General features: G+C 41.9%; 2 pseudogenes across 1 annotated transcript; both read right to left on the reverse strand.

The window, feature by feature from the left end:
• Positions 1-1022: 1022 nt before the first annotated feature.
• LOC116271600 lies at positions 1023-1947 on the reverse strand (annotated as a pseudogene).
• Positions 1948-2664: 717 nt separating this feature from the next.
• On the reverse strand, positions 2665-3241 carry LOC101015767 (annotated as a pseudogene). Its single transcript, XR_159908.5, has one exon. The product of XR_159908.5 is annotated as a 60S ribosomal protein L21 pseudogene (transcript).
• Between the last annotated feature and the right edge of the window lie 13218 nt (positions 3242-16459).

Below are 16459 nucleotides of genomic sequence, written 5' to 3' on the forward strand. Positions count from 1 at the left end.
AAAGTAAAAATGGCAATTTAATTCCTCATGTGACTGAGAAGACTATGGATATATTAGTAAGGCTTGATTGTGTCTCGAGGGTCCATCTATCTTCGCCTCTCAGCCTGGCCTCTTCCTGGTTGACTGCAATTTTGTCTATGTTGGCAAGACAGTTGCCAGCACAGACCTAAAGAGATATGAGTAACTGGAGGGGCTTAAATAATTTGGAACTAGTCTGAGAAGTCTTATGACCTTGCTATACTTTGGTTTCCTCATCTGTAAAATGAGATAATAACACTATGTCCATAGAGTATTAAGTGAATATTTAATGAGCTAGTGGAAGATGTATACCTCCACAATTAACATGAGCTTTGGAGTCATACCTGGTTCCATCACTTGCTCAGTTACTTGTGTATGAGGATACTTATAATACTTGATCATAGGTTTTTTGGGCTTTAAGATTCTAGAGTGTCTATAAAACCTCTAATAGGGTATCTGGCACATAGAGCCACTCAGTAAATGGTACCTATATTCTAAATTGAGTAGAATTTTGAGAAATGGACATTGATGGCTTGAATGTAAAGGTAAACTCAGGCATGGGGAAGGGCATGGGCAGTGATCCGTAAAGGGGGAACTTCTGGCTTGGGGCAGCGAGGTAAGCTTGGGTAGCACCTGTGGTTAGAAATGGGGCTCTTACTCTTGGTGTTAGAATTATGATAAACACACACACACCAAGAGACGGTCTGGGGAAGAGCCTGTCAGCCAAACAAGAAGTTAGCACCTTTGGAGGAGAGCTCTGGTTCCATCAGAGAGGCTGTGTTTTTGGAAGGATTCTTTTTGTAGAATTTCAGTACTTAGCTTAGTGTTCATTGCACTGACTTGAATTGCCTCTGAAGTCAGAGGGAGTCTTCTTAATATTCTTGATGGTGGCAAATCTTCCACTTATGAGGTGGATTCTACAATTCAGAGCCAAACCGAATGAATTAGGTAGAGGATAAAGCCAAGTAATTCTGATTCAGATTAAAAAAGACCAAACTAGTGTGATTATTTTGTTTTCCCCTCTGGCTTAAACTGGCTTTTGAAAACAATGGTATGAGTAAGTTATATAACACTTTAAAAATCAGTGTCATAATTTTGTATTTTATAGGTGGAATATATATATACACACACGCACATACACACACACACACACACACACACATATATATTTTACAGGTTTAATTCACTTTCTTTTTCTTGTATAAAAACCCTATGTTGTAGCCGCAGCTGGAGTCTGGGTCCTCTGCACAGAGACTCTGGTGTGGGTCTTGGCGAGGTGGTCAGGGAATTCTTGCTAGGGAGACTTGGTGAATACAGCCACCTTCCAGAGGTCGGGGGTCAGGTAGCTGTAGGTCTTAGAGAAGGCATCAAAGGTGGCCTTGGCAAAGTTGCTCAGGGTGGCAGTGCAGCCCCTGGCTGAGGTGTAGCAGTCATGAATACCAGCCATCATGAGCAGTTTCTTGGGCATAGGCGCCGAGACGATACCAGTGCCCCTGGGTGTGCGGATGAGGCGCACCAGCACAGAGCTGCAGCGGACTGTCGCCTTGCAAGGGACGGTGTAGGGATTGCCGATCTTGTTCCCCCAGTAGCCTCTGCGCACGGGGACAATGGAGAGCTTGGCCAGGATGATGACCCTGTGGATGGCAGTGGCCACCTCCTTGGAGCACTTAACACCCAGACCGACATGACCATTATAGTCAGCGATGGCAACAAACTCCTTGAACCTGGTGCGCTGGGCCGGAGCGGGTCTGCTTCTGCACCGGCATAATCTTCAAAGCCTCATCCTTGAGAGAGGTCCCCCAGGAAAAAGTCAATGATCTCAGATTCCTTGATGGGCAGGGAGAAGAGATAGATCTCCTCCAGGGACTTGATCTTCATGTCCTTGACCAGGCGGCCCAACTTGGTGATAGGCATCCACACCTTATCCTCGGCCTTGCCTCTGCGAGCTCCGTGGCCTCGGCCCGGCCTGGTCCAGGGCAGTGACCCCGCTCCGAATGCCACTGGTGAAACCTGCAGGGAAGCCACCGTGGTTCCCCATCCCAGGGCCCCCCCCTGCTGCATCAGTGTCACCTGCCATTTGATGTTTTCCCAGAGAAGAAGCTACATGTGGAATATATTAACTCAACAAATTGTGTGTACTTGCTAGACATTAGGCATGATAGTAAGTGCTAGGGTTACAAAGTATTGCCTTTTGGGGAACCCATGGTTGTTGGGGAGAAACCAGAATATCAGTCATCGTAGTGCGGCAGGATCAGACTTGTGGTTTGTTCAGGTTCCGGGAGCAGTCACTGCAGTGAGAATGGGTGGGTTGGGGCATGCCGTGGTGTCTGGGAAATTTTAAAATAGAAGTAATCCTTGAGCAAGAAGTTGAAGGATGAACATGGATTTATAGAATAAGCAAGGTGTAGAGATGTGTGTGCATGTGTGTGTGTGTATTTCATAAAGAAAGACATGCATGTGTAAAGGCCTGGAGGCTGTTGATGTCAGCAGAATGTTCTGAGGAATGAGTAAGATGAAATAGATGAAACACTTGAGGGCATTTTTTCTCCATTAGTGGAGGCTAGGAGAGGCATTCAATGTCTAGTGTCTCACTAGGGTTAGGATTTGAAGAATCTTTTTTTTTTTTTCAGCCCAGAGGTCTTTTATTTTATTTTATTTTTTAACACCTATTATGCCATGAATTCATAGGGAATAGGTTCCAGCAGCTCAGGCTCCTTCCCATTGGTTCTCACAAAGTGTGCTTCTCTGGGTGGAGCAGGCTGGTGCTTCAGTTGAACCCAGGTACCTTTCTCTTTGGCTTCTTTCTTTTTCTGATCATTTTCCTTCACGCGTTTCAGGAAGCTATCTCGGCTCTTAGAGTGCTTAATGTGCTCAATACGTACATTAATTCTCTTGGCAAGAATCTTGCCCTTAACTTGTTTGTTTACAACAATGCCAACAGCATGCTGGGTAATGTTGTAGACTCTCCCAGTTTTGCCATGGTAACACTTGTGGGGCATTCCTTTTTGAACGGTACCCATTCCCTTGATGTCTACGATATCTACGATATCACCTTTCTTATAGATTCACATATACGTGGCCAAAGGAACAACTCCATGTTTTCTAAAAGGCCTAGAGAACATATATCGGGTGCCTCTCCTCTTTCCCTTTGTGTTCGTCATTTTGGCAAATTACTGGAAGATGGCGGTTCCGGCCGAAAGGTGAAGAATCTTTTTAAGATGTCTGGTCTTTTTTTTTTTTCTTTTAGAGATGGGGTTTCACTATGTTGCCTAAGCAGTGGCTATTCATAGGCACAGTTATAGCACACTGTAGCCTTGAACTCCTGGACTCAAGCTATCCTCCTGCCTTGGCCTCCCAAGTAGCTAGGGCTGCAGGCACATGTGACTGTGCCTGAGTAAGATGTCCCTTCTTAAAAGTCAGCAAATAAAAGGCAGCTGAGAGAAAGCCATTGTTCCTACCTGATCACCCGCCCAACCATCCTGTGAGGATTTTACAGATGAGGACCCTGACGTCCAGTGGGTTTAAGCAATTTCCCTAAAGTCTCTGCTAGGAAGAAGGAGAACTGGGCTTTCCATTGGAGTCTGCCTCACTCCAAAGCCCACGACAAATTATAAACATAAGTTCATCTTTATCTGATGACTCGGGACTTTGTCTCACTTCAGGACCACTCTTCTGAACGTGAGATTGTCAGGTAAAGTTTGATAGCTGGAGATGTAGCAGCAGATGCAGGGGTGTGAGCACATGGACTGGCCTTAGGCAGTGTCCAGACTAGTGGGCCTCTGACTTCAGAGTGCCTAAGCATCCTCTGAAGGACTGCTAACAGTTCAGATTCCCAAGCCCTGCTTCAGAGGGTCTGTCTTGTTATGAAGCACCTAGGGTGACTGTTGCAGATGGTACGTGGTTCATACTTAACATCACTCTTAATGAATTTCTTATATGAATTTGGTTCTCCCTCCCTCCCTCCCTCCCTTTCTTCTCTCCTGCCTTGCACTCTCTCCCTCCTTCCCTTCCTCCTTTCCTCTCTTTTTCCCTTCCTTCTTTTTGCCTTTATTTCTTTCTTGGTGTTTTGCTTGTTCTCGGATTGCAGTATTGGGAAAAGTCAAAATAATCAAAGCTTCTGTCAGTTGCTTCCAATGACTTGAGGAAATCACTCACAACTACTATTCATGCCTCAATATTCTGTGCTGTCCTGTGGACTTCCTGTGAATGTCCTCCACACAGCCTCTGCCTTTTCTTGCTCTTCTGCCCTTCACACCATCCTGGAGAGTCCTTGATGGGTGGAACATACACTCATGCCTGGTGACTCTTTTCCAGTCTCAGCTCTCAGCGTTTTCACAGCCTCTGGTGAAACTTCACCCCTTGGGAACCTCCGGACCTGTGCTTTCCTAGTCGTGCTCACCTATTTGATGCTTTTATCATCTTGTGTTTCTAAAAAAGGAAATCCCTTTTTGGTTCACTTTTGATTCAGCTCTCCTTATTGCAGTTGGCTTAATATCTGGGTAGAGCTGTATGGATGATCCGACCTTGTCCTAGTTAGGCAGTTTTGTCTTCTCTTCTGGGCTTTTAGTGACAAGAACCCAACCTTCTTAGCAGGCTGGAATCTTTGCACAACATCACACAAACAGGAGATTCCTGTCTGTCTTTCTGCCTTGGCCTGTCTACTTGAATTCTGAAGTCAGGCTCCATGGGTTTGAATTCTGCTTGCTGACTGTGAACTTGGGCAATTTTTTTTTTTTTTTTTTTTTTTGACAGTCTTTCTCTGTCACCCAGGCTGGAGTGCAGTGGCGTAATCTCAGCTCATCACAACCTCTGACTCCCTGGTTCAAGAGATTCTCCTGCCTCAGCCTGCCAAGTAGCTGGGATTACAGGCACGAGCCACCATGGCAATTTTTTAAAGCTCTCTAATCTCCCATTTTCTAATCTGTAAAATGAGGATCATAATGTGGTTATGTGGTTTAAAGGAAAGGATGCTCGAAATGAGAGCATACCTGGAGTATAGTAAATGGCTATTGCAATGATTGTTATTGGCTGACTTTTTTTTGTTCCTTCACTTTCCCAATTCACATTCTATTGGTCCTACAAGGCCCAGATAGAACTGTGCCCCCTCCACAAAGCTTTTCCTGTCCACTCAAGCCAGCAAGGAACTCTGTCCCAAATTCTCATGATTGCTGATGTCTGAGGTTCATGCTTGCTTATTTCCTTTAATATTTAATGTGTTACTACTGTACTGAATGCTAATTAATTTTATTCTTTCTCCCTATTGTGGAGAAAAGTCCTTGAGTACTGAAAATAAAGACTATTTTTTTTTTTCTTTTGGCCTCTCCACTATCAGTTATGTTATTAGTATTAGCCTTTCTTTCAGGTGTCAGGATTAAGGACATATAAATCAATATACTCAACATAAAGTCATTTGGGATAAATTGAGATAAATTGGCAGCATCTACACTGCAAATGGCAACATCCTGTTGTCTGACGTTCAGCCATCTTTATCCTGTTGCTCTTACTAGATGGGGAGGAAAGTCCTTATTTAAGGAGTAGTGCATTTTAGGCTTTGAGTGAGTCACTGGTAGAGAATAGGTGGAGGAAACCTGTCTCCTAAAGCTGGTGATTTGTAGCCCTGAATGAGCAGGAGAATTGCCTGAGAAACTTAAAAACAACACAGATATTAAGCCACATGGGCCAGTTAAATCCAAATCTCTGTGGTGGTTAAGACTTACTAGAAAATACTACACCTGATATAGTATTTTAAAAAAACCTTACCAGATAGTTTAATTATGCAGCCGAGGTTAAGAACTTTTCCCTGTTCTGAAGTCAGGTTCCCCGACCCCTATGCCTGATAAATGGACTTTGGTTTGAATTACCTGCATCTAGTCTATTTTTCTGGGGTGTTGGCTGCAATTAGCTTGTAGGAATTAGCTTTTAATACAGCATGGATGTCTTAAGGGGCCAAACCATGCCATTAAAGAGGTTATGATGCCAGAATGCCTTGCAGCCTTGCTCACTGACACTCAGTATACCTAGGAATAGAAGTTTCTTTGCCCTAGGTCGCTAGTGCCATAGCAGAGAACTGACAGAGCTCTCTAAGGACGTAAAGTATTTATAACTCTTATAGTATTTCTGCAAGGTGAGCTTTGCTGCCAGAAGCCTGAATTGGGGCTGCTAAGTCTCTAGGCAGAGAAGTCCAGTACAGCTGCTGTAGGCTGCTGGGGGAGACAGTTCTTACTGTGGAGAGATAGGAACTCAGGTGTCCTAGAGGACACAAAGCAGATCTTTGCGTCAGAGGACACAAAGGAGAAAGGCTGGAGAGGAGATTTATCAGGCTGCCTCCTTTGCCTTGTTTTTGATATTTTGCAAAGGAGTCATTGAGACCTTTTAAAAAACAAATTTATTGAGGTATAATTTGCATACCACAAACTTCACCTGTTTTAAGTGAACAATTCAATGAGGTTTCATAAATTTGCAGAGCTGTGCAACCATTACCACAATCCAGTTTTAGAATATTTCCATCATCCCCCAGAAATTCCTTGTATCTATTTGCAGTTAGTTCCTGCTTCCAGCCCCAGATCCAGGCAACCAGGAATCGGCATTCAGTTTCTATAGTTCTGTTGTTATTGCATGTTTCATATAAATGAAATCATACGATATGTAGTATTTTGTGTCTGGCTTCTTTAATATTCCTGAGGCCATTCATGTCGTAGCATGTATCGTATTTTTTTCCCTGAATTGTTCATTGTGTGGATATGTCACATTTTATTTATTTATTTGATAGTTGGTGGGCATTTGGATTATTCCTACTTTTTTGCTATTGTAAATAATGCTGCTATGAACATTGTGTACAAGTTTTTGTGTGTACATATGCTGTCATTTCTCTTGGATAAATAGCTAGGGGTGAACTCACTAGGTTGTATGGTAAATTTATATTTCAGAAACAGCCAAATTGTTTCCCAAAGTGGCCATAGTATTTTGTATTCTCACTATAATGCATAAGGTTTCCAACTTCTCTACATCCTCACCAACTCTTATTATTGTCTGCTTTCTGATTCTAATGGGTGTACGATGGTATCTTCTGGTTTTAATTTACATTTCCTTAATAATCAATAATGTCAGCATTATTTCATGGGATTATTTGTCATTCATATATCTCCTCTGTCTAAATATCTCTTCAAATCTTTTATTCATTTTCAAATTGGTTTCTTGTCTTATTATTTAGTTGTAAGAGTTTTTTTTTTTTTCTTTACAAATTCCGGATAAGTATGTTTTTAGATACATGATTTGCAAATATTTTCTTAGTGGCTTGTTCTTTCATTTTCTTAATGGTGTCTTTTGAAGCTCAAAGTGATTAAGTCTGATGAAGTCCACATGTGATTTTTTTGTTTTTCCTTTTTGAGTCATACTTTTAGTGTCCTATCTAAGAAATATTTGCCTACCCAAGATCAAGAAGACTTTCTCCTAGACTTTAGGGGATTTTAGATTTTCTTCTAAAACTTTTATAGCTTTAGCTCTCACATTTAAGTATGTGATTAATTTTGAGTTAATTTTTCTATATGGTGAGAGCAGGGGGTGTACATTAATCTTTTTGCGTGTAGATATCCATTTGTTCCAATGCTATTTTTTGCAAAGATTATCCTTTGCCCTTTGAATTGTCTTGGTGCCTTTGTTGAAAATCAATTCACCATAAATATAAGGGATTATTTTTGGACTCTCAATTTTATTCCAATGATTTATATGTTTATCTTTATAGTCAGTACTACACTGTGTTGATTACTGTAGCTTTATGATACGTTTTGCAATTAATTATAAGTCTTCCAACTTTCTTTTTATTTCCAAATTGTTTTGGCTACTCTGAGTCCTTTGTGTTTCCATGTAAGTATTAGAATCAGCTTTTCAATTTCTGCAAAAAACAAAACAAAACAAAAAAAAAAAACACCTCCTGGGGATTTTATTATAGATCAATTTGGGGGAATTATTGGTACTTTAACAATATTGAGCTTCCAGTACGTGAATGAAATGTTTCTCCCTTAATATAGGTTTCCTTTAATTTTTCTGAGCAATGACTTAATTTTTGGTGTACAAGTCTTACAATCAATACCTTCTTGTGAGTTTGTGTGGTCCTGCCAGGGACACTTGTTTTTTCCTCAGAGGTCTCATTGAAAGCAATGGAGAGAGAGAACTGGCTGAGCAGCTAAGAGTAGGGGGCGCTGTGCCAAGTAGGAAAGGCGTGGGTCTGGGGGTCAGGAGGACCAGGTCTGAGCCATGGCAAGCCACTTAACCTCTCAGTTTGCTGACCTCTAAAAGGAATGTAATACAATTTGTTTTGCTTCAATGTTGTAAGCATTAGAGTTAGAAAAATGTTGGGATAGAGTGGGTGTTCACGATTTGCTGCCTGACCTTGTTGGTCCCTGCGATGATGATTATACAGCATTGTGCATGTCATTAAAGGGGACGGGAGGAACTTGAGAGGAGATCTTAGGGCCCTAGTCCTGGCCAAAGAGTCTCCTTACAGCCCAAAACAGAAGCTGATGATCCACAGTAGAGAAGAAGAGAATATTCCAGTTCATTTTATCTCCACATAGCTAATTGAATTAGCTACTATCACCCGAATTTTACACCAAGAAAACTGATGTTCAGAGAAATAAAGTCGAGTTCCTAGGATCACAAAGTGGGTAAGAGGCAGAGCAGGATTTAAACCCAGATTTGTTTGACTTCAAAGCTTATGCTTTTTCACTATTTCTCATCACATCCGTTGACCCCACAATGTCTCATAAGGGGATCTGCAAGGCAGCCCTAAATTCCAAGCAGGACATGTAAGTCCTCAATGGACAAATGGACACTGATAAGTGATTACTATATCTTGCTTCTCCTTGTTCCTTAACATGTTAAAGTTTTAACTTTGCCTCAAGATTCAGAAAGGTAGTGATGACTCCTGTTACCAAGGATCAGGTGCAAGCTGAATTCATAAGGGGTGATCATAGTGAGCTATTACAAAAAGTCACCTGGCTATAGAGATTGAGATAAAAATGAAACCTTTGTTTCCAATGTTTTAGTGTGACCCGACTTGAGCACCACATTTCACCAAATTTCAAGCCAAAAAGCTCCCATGTTCTCAGCTGTGATAGTTTGTGAGAGGAAGGTGGAGCTTGTGGCAATATGAGCTTCGGATCCGGAGCTGTAAATATTCTCCTGCTGGTTGCTCTTGGCTCGCTCAACAGTAGCACAACTGTCAATGTATTAACATGTCTTGTTTCCCATGTGGGAGACTTAGGTTTTGATTTCTAGGAGATTCATTAATATGGTGATATAGAGAATGCATGGGCTTTGGAATCAGTTAGATGAATTTTTGTTCCATTTCCATTATTTATTTGCTAGCTTTGTGATCCTGACAAATGTATTTAACTTATCTGAGCCTGTAAAATGGTGAAAATAATTGTCATGAGGATTAAGATGAGATAATGTCTATAAACCACTTATTAGTGCCAGGTATATAATACAATCTAGACAAATAGTACTATTTCTTCTTTGGACTGGAGTTTAAAATAAGTAGATTTAGTGTCAAAGATATCTCACTGTGGACAAGTATATTAGTCAGCATTTGCTGCAGTAACAAACAGCCCCCAAAGCTCAGCTGCTAAAAATGACATTCAGGCCAGGTGTGGTGGCTCATGCCTGTAATCCCAGCACTTTGGGAGGCTAGGGTGGGAGAATTGCTTGAAGCCAGGATTTTGAGAACAGCCTAGGCAACACAGTGAGACCCCTATCTCTAAAAAAATTAAGAAAAAATAGCTGGGTGTGGTGGCACACGTCTTAGTTACTTGGAAGACTGAGACAAGAGGATCACTTGACCCCAGGAGTTCAAGGCTGCAGTGAACCATGACTGGGTTACTGCATTCCAGCCTGGGCAACAGAATGAGACCTCGACTCTATAAAATTTTTAAAAAATCACATTCGTTTATGTATTGCTTATGTTGCATGAGGGCTTTGCTGGACTTTGCTGGGTTGGGTTCTGCTCTTTGTATCTTTTTATTGCAAGACCCTGGTTGAAGGAACATGCTGTTCTTATGGTGGAGGGCAGAAACTCAAGAGGACTGGAGCCAATCCATGTTAGTGTATTTAAAGTCTCTGCTTGGCCATGGTGTGTATCACATTTGCTCACATTGATGATCATATGGTCAAGCTCAGAGTCACTTGGTAGGTAGGTGTACTTCATCTAAAGGGAAACATGGTAGGAGCTTTGAAAATGAATAGTGTAATCTGTAGCAAGTAAGAATTTTAATAGAGGCAATTCTTGGTAATACAGGTATTGATCATTGCATACATGGAATATTTGAGCCTTTTCATTTCTATCTTTCCCTTTGGCTATGGAAGTTTGTCTCCTTATTCAGTTTTTCTTACTTAAAGCAGAGCTGATGAAAGATAATTTGTCAATATCTGAGAAAAGATTTCCTGTTTCTCTTCCAACCTCTTATTCTCAGCCACTTGTGATTCATCCTTCTTTACTGTTGGCATTCTCAAGGCTTTCGTAGGCCCCTTTCTCTTCTTCTATGCTTTTCTACAGGTGATCTTATACATAACCATGGCTTCAGTTAAGTACTCTCTGATGATTCTTATTTCCACATTCTCAGCACAGATGCCTCAGAGTCCCAGACCCATATAACCTACTGCCTGCTCGACAGCTCTGCTATGATTTCCACATAAATGTCAGTATAGTAAGACTTAACTCTGGTCACTGTAAGTGTACCCTCAAGGACCAGGCCATCCAGCCAGTTGTTCTTGGCAAACACTTAGAATCCGTTCTTAGTATCTCCTTCTCCCTTACTCTCCCATCCAATCAATCTACAGATTCTCTTCTCTTTACCTCCTTGGGGACTCTGTGGTCAGCCACTTCTTCCCATCCCCACTGCTACCACCAAACCATGATCCTCTTTCACCTGGCAATTGCAGTGCCCCCTAATTGTGTTTTTACATCCTTTCTTTTCCCTTTCTAGTCAGTCTTTTTATTTAAATTCAAAGTTGGTCATATCTTCTTTTGGCTTAAAACTCTTCAATGACTTTCAGTAGCTTTTAGGATAAAGACCAAAACCCTTTCCATGGCCCTGTTGATTTGGCCTTTTCCAGTCTCTCCCATTTTATTTTGCACCCCTCTTCTTATTGCTTATATTGTAGCTTCAATGCTCTCTTCTTTCAAATCCTTGAATATGTCATGCTGTCACCTACCTTCGGGACTTTGCATATGCTTTCCTCAGTTGCAATGTTTTTTCCTGACCTCCATCCTTGAAATCCCAGCTTAGATGTCTCCTTGCTGAAACGCTCCTTAACTTCTCCAGGCTGAGAGAGCTCTTTGCTCTTCTGTGGTCTAAAAAAGTCTATACGTATACTTACGTGTGTAGAATCCATCTTGTAATGTTATTATTTGCTTATATGACCCTCCGCCTGGGGTGCAAAGTCTTAGAGTAGGGTACCGTCTGGTTTTCCAAACAATTTTTAAACATTCTTTTGATCTCAAAAAAAACTGTGCAAAACCCAGGCTTAGATAAAACAAGATTCCCCATTTGAGGACTTCTTTTAAATGAAACCCAGTAATAACAAGCATAAAAAATTGGAGGTGGCTGGGCATGGTGGCTCACGCCTGTAATCCCAGCACTTTGGGATGTGGAGGTGAGTGGATCACGAGGTCAGGAGTTCAAGACCAGTATGGCCAAGATGGTGAAACCTCGTCTGTACTAAAAATACAAAAATTAGCCAGGCGTGGTGACGGGTGCCTGTAATCCCAGCTACTCAGGAGGCTGAGACAGGAAAATTGCTTGAACCCAGGAGGTGGAGGTTGCAGTGAGCTAAGATCATGCCATTACACTCCAGCCTGGGCAATAAGAGCAAAACTCCATCTTAAAAAAAAAAAAAAAAAAAAAAAAAAAAAATGGAGGTAGGAGGAATATCAGAGCTCTAGCCCACAACCTTTATTTTTACTTAATAAAAAAATTGAAGGCTAGAGAGATGGAATGGTTTGCTTATGATTACGCAGCTGGTGGTGTCAAGCAAGAAAAAAACACGAGTGCTATGAGTCCATCTGAAAAAGAGCATTCTTGTGTGTGGGGTGCTAAGGTGGCTCATTCTCTCCCCGAAGCTACCAATTTTTTCTGAAGACCTAATTTGTGCCAGTAATTATATTAAAGTCCTTTGCATAAAGAGTCTCTAACTTTTAGAACCACAAGGCGAGTTTAATCCCCATTTTAATTTGAGGGAAAAGGAGAATAACAGAAATTATAATGTGTTCAAGGCTCATGTCACTCACTAGGAAATGTCTAACCATGTCAATAATACTTATCATTATATTGTATTTCTTTTTACTTGTTTATTGGGCAGGGTGAGGAGTTAAGACTAGATCAGCCTAAGGAGATTTTCATTGGAAACTGGTAATCCCTGAGAGGCTTTCTTAGTAGGAGACTTGCAAGGTTTCAGCGCTTTAATATAAGTTGTTGCAGTATGAGTTTCAGTGAGCTTGTAATTCAGGGAGCTTTATGAAGCCCCTGCCATGTGTACTGCACCATGCCAAGTTAAGTGGAGGTAAAGAAGAACTAGAAGCCATGAGTATGCACCAGTCCTGATCCATTTTGCTGAATGAGAATGAGCCCAGAGTCACTTAAGTGAGTCCGAGGAGTGGCATGCAAGTAAACTCTAAGTTATGTATCTGAGTCTGTTGTTCTTTTTTTTTTTGATATGGAGTTTCGCTCTTGTTGCCCAGGCTGGAGTACAGTGGCGTGATCTCAGCTCATTGCAATCTCCGCCTCACACATTCAAGCGATTCTCCTGCCTCAGCCTCCCTGTTAGCTGGGATTACAGGCATGTACCACCACACCTGGCTAATTTTGTAATTTTAGTAGAGACAGGGTTTCACCATGTTGGTCAGGCTGGTCTCGAACTCCTGACCTCAGGCGATCCGCCCATCTCGACCTCTCAAAGTGCTGGGATTACAGGCATGAGCCACCACTCCTGGCTGTTGTTCTTAAATGTTAATCTCTTGGCCTAAATAGTCGGCCTGCTTAAAACATCAACCAGCCCTAACCCTTTCATCATCTGATTCTTGTCAAACACTGAGTGTTGCATTGAGAATTCCCCACATTCTTAGTGGTTCCTCTGTACTCCTCAGTAGTATCAGAACTATTATTGCCAGAGCTGATTGACAGTGTGCGGTCTTCACCATCTGGCTCCTTGCAAAGAACGGATAATCCTTTTAAAGTCTTAATAGTAATAGATGATTTGTTTGGCCTTATTTTCTAACATTAGCTTTTAGACAGACTGTGTCAAATCCACAGGTTTTGAATTTGCATCCTAGCCTACAGATGGAGAGCAGTTACTTAGAAACAGGAAAGAGCTGAGAACAGGGTCATGCAAAATCAGATCTGGAAAAGCTTATTTTGCTAATTTCCTTAATGTGGAAGTCTTTTTATGCGTACCTAGAGGAAGAGTAAGTTGGTAGAGAAAACGTGAAATGTGGTGTCAGGAAGATCTGGGTTGCTGAACATCTCAGTTCTGCTGGGGACTAGCCAGTGAAACAGGACAACCATGAATCTTTCTAAGCCTTAGTTTTTTTAACCCATACAATGGGGACAGTAATATCTTTCAAAGTTGTGAAGTGATTTGTGAGTTAGAAATCAGTCTAAATTTATTAGGTAGTGTTTTATGTGGAGCCCAGTCCTTCTTCCTTAGGTAGGCCGGTATTGAGGAAATGTAGGGAGGTAGGTGAGGTTGTACACAGAAGGGTTGCTTGTGAGGTATCCTTAGTCCAGTAATGACCTTGCAATCTCAGAAACAGCTGCTGTGTATATGGGCTTGGCAAAGACCTGGCAAAAAGAGAAACTTCAACAGATGGGCTCAGGAGAGGTGACCAGACACTGCTTCCCTCCTCCCCTTTTGTTAACCTCAGGTACAGAAGGTTGAGTTACTGAGAATCCTCCCTTAATGGTGTGTTATCATCCTTGTTCCAGGCTAGGCTCCTCTCTTATTTTGTTTAATCCTCTTTACTGCCAATTCCCACTCATCATTTTCTGTATGTACATTCATATAATGTGTTTAAAAGTGTATTTAAAATAGTGCCTCTTTTGTGACAGGTTTTGCTCTCATCCTTGGGAGACATCAGTGAACAAAATAAGCAAAAATGCCCATTCTCAGGGAGCTTATATTCTAGAGGTGAAGGTGGGGGTGAGAAGACAGTACTTATTGCCTTTTAGACTAGGATACAATTTAGTTATTACAGTTGATTATTGTCTAAGTTAAAACTTGAGCAGGGTAAGGGGGAAGGAGTGTGAATGCATGTATAGGGGACTTTGAAGGGTTACAAGCCCAGGCAGAGGGAAGAGCCAGTGCAAAGGCTATGTGGCAGCATCAATGCCCCATATCATTTCATGGCTGGGCAGAGTGAGCAACGGGGCAGTGATAGAGGATGACATCAGGTAAAGAGGTGGTGGGAGTAGGGGTGGAGGCACATCATTTAGGGCCTGGTGGGACATTGTGAAGACTTTGGCTCTTATTGTGATAGGGAGCCATTTCAGGATGCTGAGTGTTGTAGAGTGTTCTCATTATATTTATTCTTTTTTCCCCTACTCAGCTGTATTCATCTTGTTGCTAGATGTATGCCTATTTATTTATTTATTTATTTTGAGATGGAGTCTCACTCTGTCGCCCAGGCTGGAATGCAGTGGTATGATCTTGGATCACTGCAAGCTCCACCTCCCGGGTTCATGCTATTCTCCTGCCTCAGCCTCCTGAGTAGCTGGGACTACAGGCGTCTGCCACCATGCTCGGCTAATTTTTTTTTTGTATTTTTTAGTAGAGATGGGGTTTCACCATGTTAGCCACGTTGGTCTCGATTTCCTGACCTCGTGATCCGCCCACCTCGGCCTCCCAAAGTGCTGGGATTACAGGCATGAGCCACCGCACCCGGCTCCTAGTTATTTATTTCTAACTGTCCTGTAGTAATCCACAAATTTTCCCTAGTCACTCTTCCAACTCCCTGCCATTACAAATAATACTGCCATGGATGTCTTTGTATGTGTTCCCTTGTGCACTTGTATGACCATTTCTGTGGAGAAACACCCAGGAACAATTGGGCTTGCTGGGTCCCAGGGTAGACAGACACTGAATTTCACTTAATAGTGCCAGATGACTCTCTAGGCTGGCTGCACCCATTTAGAGTCCCTTCAGCAAGGCATGAGGGTTCCTGCAGCTCAATATGCAGCATCCAGATTTGAAAGCTTTGCAAATCTAATAGGGACACAGTGACATCTATTGTTTTCATTTGCATTCTCTGATTACTGATGAGCGTCAGCATCTCTTTATATGCTTGCTAGTTTTTTTTTTTTTTTTCCCTTCTCCTATCCATTGCCTGTTCACATTCTTAGCCATTTTTTTTTTTTCTATTGGAGTTCTGTGCTTTTCTTTTTGATTTGTAGGAGCTCCTTGTATGTTCTGGATATTATCCAGAGTTGTTTTTAGAAGCTTAGATTTAGAGGTGACCTTTGAGGTAATCTAGTCTAACCACTTCATTTTATAGTTGGGGAAACTGAGACCCAAGCAATGAAGTGATTTTTTTCAGATTACATACACAGTGGAAAAGCTGAGACTCGAAATCAATACTTTTTCCCTATATCATATTTAGTGGGAGGACTTGCACTGAGGCAGGAATGAAAGTTAAAGGTGAGCAGGAGCTGTAGGGCATTGCTGCTTCTCCACTATCTGCATTTCTTTGCAGGCAGAAGAGCCACTTTACCTGACTTGTTGGCCAAGGCTAGCTCTGGACCCAAGAGACCCTGGGTCTGATGACCATTTCCTCCTCCCATTCACACTGTCATGACCTTATTTCAGGACTTTATCCTCTTGCTTGACTTGTGTTTCTCATATTTTGGTGTGTATGAAATTCACCTAGTGAACTTATTAAAATGCAGGATACTGCCCATCCTTCCTGAGCATCTGAAGGAATGAGAGATCCTCAGAATCTTGATGCGGGTCCGTGAGCCTTCTTTGGAGAAACATTGACCACTTTTGTCAGCTCCCTGATTGGTCTTCTGTCTCCATTTTCTAGTCACCTTCATTTGTCTTCATCTTCTAGTCACCTTCATTTCTCTTCTAGGCTCCAAACACAAGTACAACTCTTCCCCTAACACATCTGTTTGCCATACCTCCATACTCACACCCTTACCATCCATTTGAAACGCTCCTTCCTGTGTGAAATTCTATGATTTTTCAAGATGTAGGTCAAGCATAGTCTCCCCTAAAAAGCCCTCCCTGATTTTTCTGAGAATTAAGTGCAGGGGCCTGTTGCAAATGGGGAAATGCTGCAGGTGGTATGAGTGTCCCATTGACTAGTACCCTACCCTTTGTAATCACGATGGACACCTCGCCATTTAAGGTGGTTAAAGACAAAAGACTCCTCTCAGAGGAAAGGAGAAAC

This window comes from Papio anubis, chromosome 1, assembly GCF_008728515.1.
Source record: "Papio anubis isolate 15944 chromosome 1, Panubis1.0, whole genome shotgun sequence".
In the NCBI taxonomy this organism is placed as follows: domain Eukaryota; kingdom Metazoa; phylum Chordata; class Mammalia; order Primates; family Cercopithecidae; genus Papio; species Papio anubis.